Raw genomic sequence first — 16842 nt, 5'->3', positions numbered from 1 at the left:
GCCTGTTTCATACATCTTGCTCACCAGATGGTAGAGTTTTGTCAGGACTGGCTCTCCCACGGCCGTCAGTAGTTCCAATGGAATATTGTCTACTCCGGGGGCCTTGTTTCGACTCAGGTCTTTCAGTGCTCTGTCAAACTCTTCACGCAGTATCATATCTCCCATTTCATCTTCATCTACATCCTCTTCCATTTCCATAATATTGTCCTCAAGTACATCGCCCTTGTATAGACCCTCTATATACTCCTTCCACCTTTCTGCTTTCCCTTCTTTGCTTAGAACTGGGTTTCCATCTGAGCTCTTGATATTGATACAAGTCGTTCTCTTATCTCCAAAGGTCTCTTTAATTTTCCTGTAGGCGGTATCTATCTTACCCCTAGTGAGATAGGCCTCTACATCCTTACATTTGTCCTCTAGCCATCCCTGCTTAGCCATTTTGCACTTCCTGTCGATCTCATTTTTGAGACGTTTGTATTCCTTTTTGCCTGTTTCACTTACTGCATTTTTATATTTTCTCCTTTCATCAATTAAATTCAATATTTCTTCTGTTACCCAAGGATTTCTACTAGCCCTCGTCTTTTTACCTACTTGATCCTCTGCTGCCTTCACTACTTCATCCCTCAAAGCTACCCATTCTTCTTCTACTGTATTTATTTCCCCCATTCCTGTCAATTGCTCCCTTATGCTCTCCCTGAATCTCTGTACAACCTCTGGTTCTTTTAGTTTATCCAGGTCCCATCTCCCTAAATTCCCACCTTTTTGCAGTTTCTTCAGTTTTAATCTACAGGTCATAACCAATAGATTGTGGTCAGAGTCCACATCTGCCCCTGGAAATGTCTTACAATTTAAAACCTGGTTCCTAAATCTCTGTCTTACCATTATATAATCTATCTGATACCTTTTGGTATCTCCAGGGTTCTTCCATGTATACAACCTTCTTTCATGATTCTTAAACCAAGTGTTAGTTATGATTATGTTGTGCTCTGTGCAAAATTCGACCAGGCGGCTTCCTCTTTCATTTCTGTCCCCCAATCCATATTCACCTACTATGTTTCCTTCTCTCCCTTTTCCTACACTCGAATTCCAGTCAACCATGACTATTAAATTTTCGTCTCCCTTCACAATCTGAATAATTTCTTTTATTTCATCATACATTTCTTCAATTTCTTCGTCATCTGCTGAGCTAGTTGGCATATAAACTTGTACTACTGTAGTAGGCGTGGGCTTCGTATCTATCTTGGCCACAATAATGCGTTCACTATGCTGTTTTTAGTAGCTTACCCGCATTCCTATTTTCCTATTCATTATTAAACCTACTCCTGCATTACCCCTATTTGATTTTGTGTTTATAACCCTGTAGTCACCTGACCAGAAGTCTTGTTCCTCCTGCCACCGAACTTCACTAATTCCCACTATATCTAACTTCAACCTATCCATTTCCCTTTTTAAATTTTCTAACCTACCTGCCCGATTAAGGGATCTGACATTCCACGCTCCGATCCGTAGAACGCCAGATGTTAATTCACTTAAAATTATTCATTATGTTTGACAGGATGAGTTTCTACAGCATTTTATGGTGTCAGTTAATACCCGTCAACATCTTATTATTTTTGTGGTGTTTCCAAATAGTTTTCAACAATATAGCACCTCACACGTTGACGACAGTGTATTTATCATAATTCTTCCATGCAATGCAACTGTATACGAGACATACCATCAGAACCACAGTTAAAGTACCATATATATTTTTTCAATGATAACACATTTACTTGCTCATAAAAATTGTAAATACATATATATAATTATATTCCACACAACATAATTAATTTGCTACACTTCATTTCATGACTTTAGATCCTTACCACCCCCCCCTCATGGTCTCTCACAGTATTTTCCATATAACACTATAAGTATAAACATCATTATCTTCATGAGCACTATCATCATCTTTCTAGAGCCTTCACATACAATTATTCCTGAAACATCTCTACATTGTACTATAAATCTCTGTTCTCATGAACATCTAAGACATCATGAAATTAGGACAGTAATTTTTACTACCCATCAATTCATTGTAGATGAACAGAAATATTGTTACTTCTGTATGTTCATCTTTACCACAACATGATCATGTGAACACCTACATAGTTTACTTCATTTTCGGCTTTCCATTCTCACAATGTGTGGTTTGACTTCAACATCAGTTTTCCCAGTTTTATAGTTACTTTATGAATATGAATGAGATGCTTCTTAATGAATCTTACTAGGACATGTTTTCTCAGTAACTTTACCAGAACTTCTATTATTGTCCATAAAAATAATCATTTGTTACTAACTTCACTGTATGTGTTTACTGCAGAAACTATAATTTGGAGATTTTTCTCTCATTAAGCAATTTAACATTAGTATAATTTTAAAATACACGTCATAATGCTAGTAAGTGAACAAAATTATCTCCCATGTTAAATGTAACACAATCGCAATATTATAAAACTGTTGACTGAAACAATAAAATAAAAAATACGACTGTGAATGAATAACTGACATCTCAAAAGATTCAATAAAGTTGGTGGTATTACTATGTCTTATCTTGCAGAGATGGTGAGTGTTTTCAGTGTGGTAAAGTCTTCCTCGAAAAGAAGAGAATAGCTATTTCCAGATGATGAGAAAAGAAGTATAATATTTCATTATAAAAATGGAAAAGCGTATATAAAGTAATAACAGATAGTATTTAACATGTAATTAAATTCACCGGTAAGTCTTATCATCACATAGTAAAAAAATTGTAAATATGAGTACAAACTACAGCAAAATTACATACTTCATTAACCATTACTTACTAGAATCCATCACATTATGTGATAACATTCATTGATGTCACTCATACTGTGTTTCCCTGAACCATATTCAAAGTCAAGGTAAAGTAAGTATCAGTAGTTACCCAATAGACTCAGGATAATGGAATTACAAAGAACAAACGTTAGGTCATATAGCTTGCTGGATCCATTTCCTAAGCTTTGCCATAACACTGACAAATAAGGAATATCCAAATGCATAAAGGAATGATAATAATAATCAACATATATAATTTATTAAAATCTTCAACCACCATTGTATCACTGGATGGTGTGGAGCAGGCTTTAAGTACAATAAGCTCTGAGTGACAGTGTACACAAATGTTATTTTAATAATCTGTGAGATTAAATTTTACACATTTGATTTAACTTAACAATCTTGGAGAATAGGACACAAAAAGTTTTAAAACACAGTTAATCGTAGTGTATACATTAAACACAGGTCGGTCAAACAAACTGTTTTGGTAGTAAGTCCGAAGAAATTCTGGTCGTATGTAAAGTACACAAGCGGCAAGTCACAGTCAATACCTTCGCTGCGCAATGCCGATGGTACTGTTACCGACGACTGTGCCGCTAAAGCCGACTTATTGAACGCAGTTTTCCGAAATTCCTTCACCAGGGAAGACGAATGGAATATTCCAGAATTTGAAACACGAACAGCTGCTGGCATGAGTCTCTCAGAAGTAGATACCTTAGGGGTTGCGAAGCAACTCAAATCGCTTGATACGGGCAAGTCTTCAGGTCGAGATTGTATACCGATTAGGCTCCTTTCAGATTACGCTGATACAATAGCTCCCTACTTAGCAATCATATACAACCGCTCGCTCACCGATAGATCTGTACCTACAGATTGGAAAATTGCGCAGGTCGCACCAGTGTTTAAGAAGGGTAGTAGGAGTAATCCATCGAACTAAAGACCTGTATCATTGACGTCGGTTTGCAGTAGGGCTATGGAGCATATACTGCATTCAAACATTATGAATCACCTCGAAGGGAACGATCTATTGATCAGCATGGTTTCAGAAAACATCGTTCTTGTGCAACGCAGCTAGCTCTTTATTCGCACGAAGTAATGGCCGCTATCGACAGGGGATCTCAAGTTGATTCCGTATTTCTAGATTTCCGGAAAGCTTTTGACACCGTTCCTCACAAGCGACTTCTAATCAAGCTGCGGGCCTATGGGGTATCGACTCAGGTGTGCGACTGGATTCGTGATTTCCTGTCAGGAAGGTCGCAGTTCGTGGTAATAGACAGCAAATCATCGAGTAAAACTAAAATGATATCAGGTGTTCCCCAGGGAAGCGTCCTGGGACCTCTGCTGTTCCTGATCTATATAAATGACCTGGGTGACAATCTGAGCAGTTCTCTTAGGTTGTTCGCAGACGATGCTGTAATTTACCGACTAGTAAGGTCGTCCTAAGACCAGTATCAGTTGCAAAGCGATTTATAAAAGATTGCTGTATGGTGTGGCAGGTGGCAGTTGACGCTAAATAACGAAAAGTGTGATGTGATCCACAAGAGTTCCAAATGAAATCCATTGGAATTCGATTACTCGATAAATAGTACAATTCTCAATGCTGTCAATTCAACTAAGTACCTGGGTGTTAAAATTACGAACAACGTCAGTTGGAAAGACCACGTTGATAATATGGTGGGGAAGGCGAGCCAAAGGTTGCGTTTCATTGGTAGGACACTTAAAAGATGCAACAAGTCCACTAAAGAGACAGCTTACACTACACTCGTTCGTCCTCTGTTAGAATATTGCTGTGCGGTGGGGAATCCTTACCAGGTGGGACTGACGGAGGACATCGAAAGGGTGCAAAAAAGGGCAGCTCGTTTTGTATTATCACGTAACAGGGGAGAGAGTGTGGCAGATATGATACGCGAGTTGGGATGGAAGTCATTAAAGCAAAGAGGTTTTTCGTCGCGGCGAAATCTATTAACGAAATTGCAATCACCAACTTTCTCTTCCGAATGCGAAAATATTTTGTTGAGCCCAACCTATATAGATAGAAATGATCATCAAAATAAAATAAGAGAAATCAGAGCTCGAACAGAATGGTTTAGGTGTTCGTTTTTCCCGCGCGCTGTTCGGGAGTGGAATGGTAGAGAGATAGTATGATTATGGTTCGATAAACCCTCTGCCAAGCACTTGAATGTGAATTGCAGAGTAATCATGTAGATGTAGATGTAGATATTCTGACAAATAAGCAGTAGCTGACGTTTACATAACAGCACAATCTGTTCTGTTTGGTCCCCTGATCAGTATACAATTTGCATCAGACCACTGCATCGTGTAACCAGGTAGTACACAAGTTAATTACAATTTAAATGCCAGTAATATGCTCATCTACAAAGAAAACAGTATTTATGTCTTGCCATACAATTAGTGATCACCCACACACATTGACTATAGTGTTGGCACTTGCTTACAGCGAATTGGACACAGTTTGAAAGCATATTAAATAATCCCCCAAAATCTTAATAGGTACTCTCACCACGACCATGAATACCAGTTTCCGCACAGTGCCCTTTCAGCAAGCAAATATCATACAATCTTCCACCATTCTAAAAGAGTTTATATTATTTATAATTTAGCATACACTGTTATACACATATATGCTTGTAACACTATCTTGCTGTGACCCACTGTATTAGATCTACACTAGATCACTGCATGCACGCACACACACACACACACACACACACACACACACACACACACACACAGACACACACACACACACACACACACATATATATATATATATATATATATATATATATATATATATATATATGCGCAACATGCAATATATATATATTGGGTTGGGGGCAGTGGTAGACAATATCACAAAACGAAACGTCACACAGTCTCAGTGTAAACTGATACAACTGAAAGAGCCACACAAGGTTCACTAAGAGCTCACAAACGATGTTCCGGTGCCTACAGATTACAACAGTTGCACGAGTCCAGTCACTACGCTGGTAACACCCTCCTGTCGTTAAAAGATAGCACCATACATACCTGTTCGAGCTGTATTAGTCAAGCACTCTTGAACATACTGTACACAAAGACAGGATGTAATCTGCAATGGAATCTGCTCTACATAAGACAAAAAGCTAATGAAGGTACTCTCTACTGGCATGAAATCTATTTAAAATATTCACATCCCGTTTACACACGGTGTCCAACTGCATCGTGCAATTGAGCCTTCAGGCTGTCCCACGAGCTTACTCTGACAATGTGTCCATCGAACATAAGCTGGGCAGCTGTCCCTCCCAGACCATTGGAAGATGTATTATCCAGCAGGTCCACTCGGCTGGCATACACAGGTGAGTCCGACAACCAACTGACAACACTTTTGCATGAAGTCCCTTCTGTCTTTCTAAAACTGCTGGGTAATGCTAACTGCCCCAGCGACTGCCAAGTGCGCTTCTCACCAGTTACTGATGGTGGCTGTAGAATCTAGAATAGGTTACTTCAAACAAAAGAAGTGCTGATTCACGGCGCACTGTCATGACGGAACAGACAGTGACACAACAGATGGAACTTTGAACTCGATATAGCACATTACATACAAAGAATGTATGTCCTCCTGAAGTTTTCTTTTGAGTATGACAAAACCATATAGTACACAAACTGTTAAAGCAATTACGAACAAAATATCTGTATACCAATATTCAGATTTGTTAATAAGCAATAAAATAACTATAACTGATGCACAACGTAATTTTAAGTGGAATGTTTCCTCTAAACTGAAGAGAAAAGTTTGAAATCTAAGTTCAAGTAATAAACGTAAATACTCTGGACATATAATTTCAGTTCAGTAATATTCCTTGGATGAATACTATGTTGCACAACATGTCGAGAATATCAACGTAATGCATTACATTTCCTAAGGTCTTCCGCTGATAAGTGGAGAAGAACTATCTGAGAACTTTAATTTCAGAGCTGTGTAGGGAACGCTTTAACGAGCAAAACATTTCACATAATTGTGGGTGGTAAATGCATCGCTGTAGAGCTCTGGCCATAAAACGACGTCCAGGCAGCGACGACCTGAAGCTCACTTGCCGTACCTAATACTGACTAATACCTTGTAGCTTTTGTGAGCCATGTCAACCAACATTTTATTACGGTGAAGTGCCAAAGAAACTGGTTAGGTACGTGCATTCAAATACAGAGATATATAAACAGGCAGAATACGGCGCTGTGGTCAGCAACACCTGTACAAGACAAGTGTCTGGCGCAGTTGTTGTATCAGTTAGTGCTGCTACAATGGCAGGTTATCAAGATTTGAGTGAGTTTGAACGTGGTGTTATAGTCGACGCACGAGTGATGGGACACATCACCTCCGAGGTAGCGACGAAATGGGGATTTTCCCGTACGACCATTTCAGGAATGTACCGCGAATATCAGGAATCCAGTAAAACGTCAAATCTCCGACATCGCTGCGGCCGAAAAAAGAACGTGCAAGAACGGGACCAACGACGACTGAAGTGAAACGTTCAACGTTACAGATATGCAACGCTTCCGCAAATCGCTGCACATTTCTATGCGGGACATCAACAAGTGTTAGCGTGCGAACTATTCAGCGATACGTCATCAGTGTGGGCTTTCGAAGCAGCAGGTCCACTCGTGTAGCCTTGAAGATTGCACGACACAAAGCTTTACGCCTCGCCTGGGCCCGTCAACAACGACACTGGACTGTTGATGACTGGAAACATGTTGCCTGGTCGGACTAGTCTCGTTTCAAATTGTACCGAGCGGATGGACGTATACGGAAATGGAGACAATCTCCTGAATCCATAATCGCTGCATTTCAGCAGGGGACTGTTCAAGCTGGTGAAGGCTCGGTAAGGATGAGGGGCGCATGCAGTTGGAGTTACATGCTATCCCTGATACGTCTAAGCTCTAACTGATCGTCGGCATCCATTCTTGTCTATAGTGCATTCCGCCGGACTTGGGCAAGCCCAGCAGAGCAATGCGACACCCCACACGTCCAGAATTTCTACAGAGAGGCTCCAAGAACACTCTTCTGAGTTTAAACACTTCTGCTGGCCACCAAACTCCCCAGACACAAACACTATTGAACATGAAACTTCCTGGCAGATTAAAACTGTGTGCCGGACCGAGACTCGAACTCGGGACCTTTGCCTTTCACGGGAAAGTGTTCTACCAACTGAGCTACCCAAGCATGACTCACGCCCCGTCCTCACAGCTTTACTTCTGTCAGTACCTCGTCTCCTACCTTCCAAACTTTACAGAAGCTCACCTGCGAACCTTGCAGAACTAGCACTCCTGAAAGAAAGGATATTGCGGAGACATGGCTTAGGCACAGCCTGGGGGATGTTTACAGAATGAGATTTTCACTCTGCAGCGGAGTGTGCGCTGATATGAAACTTCCTGGCAGATTAAAACTGTGTGGCGGACCGAGACTCGAACTCGCTGTGAGGACGGGGCGTGAGTCGTGCTTGGGTAGCTCAGTTGGTAGAGCACTTGCCCGCGAAAGGCAAAGGTCCCGAGTTCGAGTCTCGATCCGCCACACAGTTTTAATCTGCCAGAAAGTTACATATCAGCGCACACTCCGCTGCAGAGTGAAAATCTCATTCTGTAAACATCCCCCAGGCTGTGCCTAAGCCATGTCTCCCCAATCTGGGACGCCTTGCAACATTCTGTTGAGAAGAGATCTCCAACCCCTCGTTGTCTGATGGATTTATGGACAGCCCTGCAAAATTAATATTGTCGGTTCCCTCCAGCACTACCTCAAACATTAGTAGAGTCCATGCCACGTCGTGCTGCGTGCTCGCGGGGGCCCTACATGATATTATTAATGTGTACCAGTTTATCTGGCTCTTCAGTGTATATTTCATCATATAGTGTAGCATATGAGATCACTGACAGTCCCTATCCCACAAAATGGCAGATGGTGACAGAGCGTGAAATTGGAGGTGCGGGTAAGAGCTATGCTGTACTAGAATGTACAGAGGACTCACACTGCAAGGCTTGCTGGGAAACACTTCACACTGTTAATTAACTTTTTAAATGTCGACGTTATCTGGTCTGCCAGATCTATAACCATGATTTCAGTAGCTTCAAAATTAAGCTCTCATTTTGGTTAAAATTTTATATGATGGTATCAATAATTGGCTAACCAAGCCAAAAACCCAGAGACGTCCTCTGAGCAGGCAGGCGCTAGCTAAATACTCGTCTAGAACTAACTTTCGCCCCAACATCAATTAGTCTGCTTGATGCGAGTGTATGATTGTGTTACATAATAATTTTGAACGTGGTACGGAAGCTAGAAAATCTGAAACGCGAAATGCGAAAGCCCAAGCTAGGTACAGTGTCAGTTAGTGAAGTTAAATGGAAAGAAGTGAAGGATTTACTGTCAGATGAATATAGGGTAATACCATCAACAGCAGAAAATGATATCACGACAGTAGGATTCCTTGTGAATAGGAAGTGAGGGCAAGGAGTGAGTTACTATGAACGGTTCCGTGATAGCACTGTTCTCATCAGAACCGACAGCATATGGATACCAAGAGCAAGAATTCAAGTATACACGCCGAAGCCGCAAGCCGAAGGTGTAGAAATGGAGAATACGATGATATGCATCTGATAATTCAGTACGTGAAGGAAGATGGAAATCTAATAGTCGTGGTAGCTAGTAACAGCGAATGCTCTGTTCGAGAATAACAAAAGCAGGAGGTTCATTTGGAAAAGGTCGGGAGAAACAGGAAGATTCCAGTTAGATTACGTCATGGTCAGGTAGAGTTTCCGAAATCAGGTACTGGATTGTAAGGCATACCCCAAGCAGATGTAGACTTGGATTACAATTTAGTAATGATGAAGAGCAGACTGAAGTTTAAGAGATTAGTCAGGAAGAATCAATGTGCAAACAAATGGGATACGGAAGTGCTAAGGAACGAAGAAATACGCTTGAAGTTCTCTGAGCCTGCAGATACTGCGGCAATGAATATCTCAGTAAATAGTTCATTTGAAGAGAAATGGACATTGCTAAAATGGGGAATTACTGTAGCTGGGGAGAAAAATATGGGCACAAAGATGGTAACTGCGAGGAAACCATAGGTAAGAAAAGAAACACTTAAGCTGATCGAGGAAAGAGGGAAGTACAAAAATGTTCAGGGAATTTCAAGATCACAGAAATACTTAGGAATTAAATAAACAGTACGTGCATGGAAGCTAAGGCGAAATGGCTGAATGAAAAATGTGAAGAAATAGGAAAAGAAATAGTTGTCAGAAGGACTGACTCAGGGTGTAGAAAAGTCGAAACAACCTTAGGTGAAATTAAAAGCAAGGGGCGGTAACGTTAAGAAAACAGTGCAAATTCCCCTGTTAATGCAGAGGAGAGAGCAGATACGTGGAAATACGACACTGAAGACCTCTGTGAATGGTAGATCTTGTCTGATGACACGATAGAAGAACAAACAGGATACGATATGGAAGAGACAGGGGATCTAGTATCAGAATTCAATAGAGTCTTAGACGACTTAATATCAAATAAGGAGGAAGGAATAGACAATATTCCATCGTAATTTCTAAAATAATTGTAAGAAGTGGCAACAAAACGACTATTGATGTTGGTGCGAAGAACGTATGAGACTGGCGATATACCATCAGACTTTCGAGAAAATCATCCAGTAAAATTAATCCCATTCCACGCTGGACACCTGGCACAGCAACCGCTTATGAACTTCTTGAAATAAAGGAGTCATGGCTGCAAATTGTTTTATCTGTTTACTAGCAATGCCACGTTTGCTGTATCTATCGTTTGCTGTGTTTCCCTAATGATGATAGGACGATGTTTCCTTGTAATTTTTATCTCAGTGCCCTATCCTGGTGGACGGATGTTGGCCTCATATCACTTCTTACATAAGTTCACAGATATTATCAGTTGTACAGACGGCTACAAGCCTGAAACTTTGCGTCTTAATTTTCCTATCCTCCAGTTTTAATGTTGTTTTAGACCACTAAATCAATCTGAAGATGCCCCAGAAGGGTGAGCGTCATTGCCAATAAATAGATAAAAAAATTTTGAAACCAAGACACATATTTCAAAAAAATTCTCCGCACAGTTTCTAGCATTCCAAGAGCCGAACAGTACCAGAATTATCGCATAATCAGCTCACAGTTCATGCGTCCCAGTTGCTCACAAGAGTAAAATGCGGGAGAATGGAAAAGAAAATTGGGGATGTGCTAGATGACGAGCAGTTAGGCTTTAGGCAAGGTAAAGGCACCAGAAAGACAGTATTCACGTTGTGGTTGATAATGGAAGCAAGACTGAAGAAAAATCACGATACGTTCGCAAGGTTTGTCGGCCTGGAAAAAGCGTTCGACAATGTGAAATGGTGCAAGATCAGAATTTCTGAGAAAAATGGGGGTGAGCTATAGAGAATAACGGCTCCTATATAATATGTACTAAAACCAAGACGGAACAAGAAGAATGGAACACAGAAAATGAAATGCTCGTAAATGAAATGGCGTAAGGCAGGAATGTGGCCTTTCGTTGCTACCATGCAGTTTGAACAAAGATGATGTAGTGACGGAAATAGAAGAAAGGTTGAAGAGTGAGTTTAAAATTCAGAATGAAATAATTTGAGAATAAAACGAAGAAAGACGAACATAATGAGAAGTAGGAGAAATGAGAATGCCTAGAGACTTAACGTCAGAACTGGTCGTCACGAAGTAGATGAAGTTAAAGAATTCTACTTCCTAGGCGGCAAAATAACCCATGACGGACGAAACAAGGAGGACATTAAAAGCAGACTAGCACAGTCTAAATGGCGCTCCTGTGCACGGGAAATCTAGTAGTATCAAACCTAGGCCTTAGTTAGAGGTAAATATTTCTGAGGCTGTACGTGTGGAGCACAGCATTGCATGGTAGTGAAAAACCGGAACAGAAGAGAGTAGAATCATTTGAGATGTGGTGCTACAGAATAATGTTGAAAATCAGGTGAACTGATAAGGAACGAGGAGGTTCTCCACCTAATTGGCAAGGAAAGGAATATAGAGAAAACACTGATCAAGATCATAGGACATCTGTTAAGACATAAGGGAATAACTACCACGGTACTAGAGGGAGCTGTAGAGGGAAAAACCGGTAGGAGAAGACAGAGATTGGAATATATACAGCTAATAACTGATGGCGTAGGTCGAAAGTGCTACTCTGAGTTGAAAAGTTTGGCGTAGATAAGGAATTCGTGGTAGGCTCACATCAAACCAAACAGAAGACTGATGACTAAAAATAAATATTGAGGCCGACATCATGTACTTACCGCGAGTTAATATTTTATGTTCTTCAAGTTGAGTGCAAATATTTTTCGGCCTCCGAAAACGTTTTGTGCAGTGTCACGTGCGTGCGACATCCTGTGGTCATTAAAGTTGTGTGGAGTTTCTGATGTAAGCATACTTGCAATTGTGCTCGTTAAGGGAAGATTATATTTCGCGAACTCATAATCAGGTACTGTGGTTAGATGGGCTCAAAAGACCCTCTTTCCCTTATTTTCATTAAACAGTAAGGTGGCATCCCTTCTCTTCGAGACTTTCACTGAACTATCCACGTGCCACAGTATCACTCGCAATTTATTGTATTCGTGTTAGAATCAGTGACCGACGAAGATGAAAACCAGTGGCGTCATCGAGACAGCTTTACAGGACACGAGGTAAGCAAACCTGTTGCTGTTGACCTGGGGTAGCTGCAAGAAGTTTGCAGGAGTTCCTCGTTACGAGTTGTCGCCTTCGGCATGCAGAAGATAGTGAGGAAGAATTTGCGGTGTTAGCGTGTGCGGCGCAGTAATATGTCACGTCAGAAACATTCCTTATATCTCGATCTATTCAATTAATCTGGTAGGAACTGCAGTAAAAAAATAACGAACCGCAAGAACCTATTATGCTGAAGAGTGCAGTTAGTAATTAGATTTGTTGAAGACATAGTTTCATCTGAGCAATGGAAGCTATGCAAACTTAAAACTTTTATCCATGGCTAATTATGTTATACGAGAATTTTGTGTGATGTTTACTGAATAGAGTTCGACTATCTACAACGCTAAAAGTACCACAGTGGTTTTAATATGTCAAAAAAAAAAAAAAAAAAGCTCTACTGCAAAACGAGCATTGCTGCAGGAAAATCGACATGAAGTACTGTAATTTACAATGTTATTAATAATGAAACGTAAAGCTACATGCTTTCAGTTTTACTCATGTATGGAGATTGAGAATGAACTTTCATTCTACAGCAACAGTCGCTGTAGATGTGGAACAGCACACATACTCAAGAAGTTCAGATACCTACGGAACTATAGGCCGACGTGACTGTAACGTCGGTACCGGTTGCCTAATAAAACACTATTAATGTACCTGCTGTTGCTACAGTTTTATTACATTCCATAGTCCAGCTGCTGTCCGACGCTAATGAACCCAGGTTGGAGCTATATTTACTAAAGACAATAAAACCATCAAGAAGGCTAGGGGAGCATTTGTGCTAGAAAAAGCAAATAATCGGTTGTTAGAATCCCATTTATACAATGAATGGGAATCATTTAGCTCTGATCTGACAGATTATGCGCTCTGTAGACGTATGTACCAAATAAGCAGTTTAAGGATGGGAAGGACACCCTGTGGTTTAATAATCAAATTCGGAAAATGCCGAGGAAACAGGGTTTGTTGGGCTCCTGGTTCAGAAAAAGAACGCACAGATGTTGACAGATGGAAGTTAGTTAGCAGAAATTAGTGTGCCCTTAAAAAGGTCAATTACCAGAACATACAACAACATCCACCGTCATACCTCATCGAAAGATCTTGCCAAGAAGCTGAGAAAATTCTGCTCCTACGTAAAATCACTAAGCGAATTGAAGGCCTCTCTATCCGGTCATTCGTTGATCAGTCTTGGGTGGCAACAGAACACCAAAAGGATAGCTGAAGTCTTCAGTTTCACGTTTAAGAAATCATTCGAGCAAGAGGATTGCACAAACACACCGTCGTTTGACTGTCGTACAGACCCTCGCATGGTGGACGCAGAAATAGACGTCCGTGGCGAAGAGAAGCAAGTGAAAGAGTTGAAAACAAATACGTGGCTAATCAGCACAAATTTAGAAACCATCACTCGTAAGAAACTCAGCTTGCTCATTTCTCATATGATATCCTGCGAGCCCTGGATGGGGCGCAAGGGGCAGATTCCGTATTACTAGATTTTCGGAAAACATTTGAGACGTGGCTCCACTGCAGACTGCTGAAAGTCGTAGCAAACTGTTTAGCTACCCAAAGATGTGAGTGATTTTAAGGGTTTTTAAGTAGTAGAATTCAGTACGTGGTCCTCGACGGCGTGTGTTTATTAGAGACAATGGTATCGTCAGAAGTGCCCAGGGAAGAGCGATAGGAGCGCTCGTATTCTCTACATACGTACATGACCTGATGGGCAAGCTGAGCAGCAATTTATGGCTATTTGGTGGTGACGCTGTGGGGTACGGGAAGGTTATATGAAAGAACATTCATATAATTGAAGAACCTGGCTGGGAAATGGATCCACTTCCTTCAGTGCGAATGCACGAAAGACGTCCGACCTCCTGTGAATATCCAAGACGGGAGTATAAACAGACAAAGAAGCGGATAAGTGGCGCTCGGTAGGAGGGTGGATTGGCCATGAGGCGTACCGACATAGTTCGTGTAGTGACGACAACGTTGTGCCCAGAATGCCGCAGTGATTACCACACCTGCCTAGTAAGTAGGAGATCCCGGGTTAGAATCCCGGTCCGGTACACATTTTCGGTCGTCGCCGCTGATTTCGCTTAACGTCCCGCTGCAGGTGACTGTAATGGTACCCCTTCCATTTACATATGCACTACTGGCCATTAAAATTAATACACCCGAAGATGACGTGCTACAGACGCGAAATTTAACCGACAGGAAGAAGACGCTGTAATATGCAAATGATTAGCTTTTCAGAGCATTCACACAAGGTTGGCGCCGCAGGCGACACCTACAATGTGCTGACGTGAGGAAAGTCTCCAACCGATTTCTCATACATAAACAGCAATTGACCGGCATTGCCTGGTGAAACGTTGTCGTGATGCCTCGTGTAAGGAGGAGAAATGCATACCATCAGGTTTCCGACTTTGATAAAGGTCGGATTGTAGCCGATCGCGATTGCGGTTTATCGTATCGCGACATTGCTGCTCGCGTTGGTCGTGATCCAGTGACTGTTAGGAGAATCGGTGGGTTCAGGAGGGTAATAAGGAACGCCGTGCTGCATCTCAACGGCCTCGTATCACTAGCAGTCGAGATGACAGGCATCTTATCCGCATGGCTGTAACGGATCGTGCAGCCACGTCTCGATCCCTGAGTCAACAGATGGGGACGCTTGCAAGACAACAACCGTCTGCACGAACAGTTCGACGACGTTTGCAGCAGCATGGACTATCAGCTCGGAGACCATGGCTGCGGTTACCCTTGACGCTGCTTCACAGACAGGAGCGCCTGCGATGGTGTACTCAACGACGAGCCTGGGTGCACGAATGGCAAAATGTCATTTTCTCGGATGAATCCAGGTTCTGTTTACAGCATCATGATGGTCGTATCCGTGTTTGGCGATATCGCGGTGAACGCACATTGGAAGCGTGTATTCGTCATCGCCACACTGGCGTATGACCCGGCGTGATGGTATGGTTTGCCAGTGGTTACACGTCTCGCTCGCCTCTTGTTCGAATTGACGGCACCTTGAAGAGTGGATGTTACGTTTCAGATGTGTTATGACCCGTGGCTCTACCCTTCATTCGATCCCTTCGGAACCCTACATTTCAGCAGGATTATGCACGACCGCATGTTGTAGGTCCTGCACGGGCCTTTCTGGATACAGAAAATGTTCGACTGCTGCCCTGGCCAGCACATTCTCCAGATCTCTCACCAATTGAAAACGTCTGGTCAATGATGACCGAGCAACTGGCTCGGCACAATATGCCAGTCACTACTCTTGATGAACTGTGGTATCGTGTTGAAGCTGCATGGGCAGCTGTACCTGTCCACGCTATCCAAGCTCTGTTTGACTCAATGCCCAGGCGTATCAAGGCCGTTATTACGGCCAGAGGTGGTTGTTCTGGGTACTGATTTCTCCGGATCTATGCACCCAAATTGCGTGAAAATGTAATCACATGTCAGTTCTAGTATAATATATTTGTCCAATGAATACCCGTTTATCATCTGCATTTCTTCTTGGTGTAGCAATTTTAATGGCCAGTAGTGTAGTACGGGAAGATGTCGTGGCTAGGTGACTCTAGGAGGATGCAAGATGATTTACACACCTGTTTGTGTGATGAACGGCAGTTTTCTCCAAATGCAGAAAAATGAGCAGGAAAAACTATTTTTAACGTTCGAATACAGCATTAGCAGCGTGTGGAGTGACACAGCCACTTTGTTGAAATATCTAGGCCCAACATCGCAAAGCGATGTGAAATAGAATGAGGACGTCAGGTAGGTAGTAGAGAAGGTAAATTGTCGACTTAGTTTAATAAGAAGAATTTTGGGAAAGGGTAACTCCATAAAGGGGCAGGAATATACGTAAAACGCTAGTGGACCCACTCTCAAGTACTATTCCAGTGTTTGGGATCCTCATCAGTTCGGGCTGAAGAAATACATCGAAGTAGTTCAGAGATATTCTGCTAGATTTGTTACTGGTAAGTTCCATCAGCACGCAGACATTGCGAAAGTGCTTCCTGAACTCCTTCGAAGGAAGACGACGCTGTTTTCGCGATGCGCTCTTGCGGAAGTTTAGAGAACAGATATTGGAGGCCGACTGCAGAACGATTCCACTGCCGCAAACACACGTTTCGCGTAAGGGTAAGAAATATAAGGTGTGAGAAATTAGGGCTCGTGCGGACCCCTTTATACAGTCGTTTCTCCCTCGCTCTGTTTGCGAGTGGCACAGGAAAGATCATAACTATTAGTGGTACGTGGTTCCCTTCGCCACGTACC

The sequence above is a fragment of the Schistocerca piceifrons genome, chromosome 2 (genome assembly GCF_021461385.2).
Source record: "Schistocerca piceifrons isolate TAMUIC-IGC-003096 chromosome 2, iqSchPice1.1, whole genome shotgun sequence".
In the NCBI taxonomy this organism is placed as follows: domain Eukaryota; kingdom Metazoa; phylum Arthropoda; class Insecta; order Orthoptera; family Acrididae; genus Schistocerca; species Schistocerca piceifrons.
Note: the sequence above shows the minus strand (reverse complement) of the source record.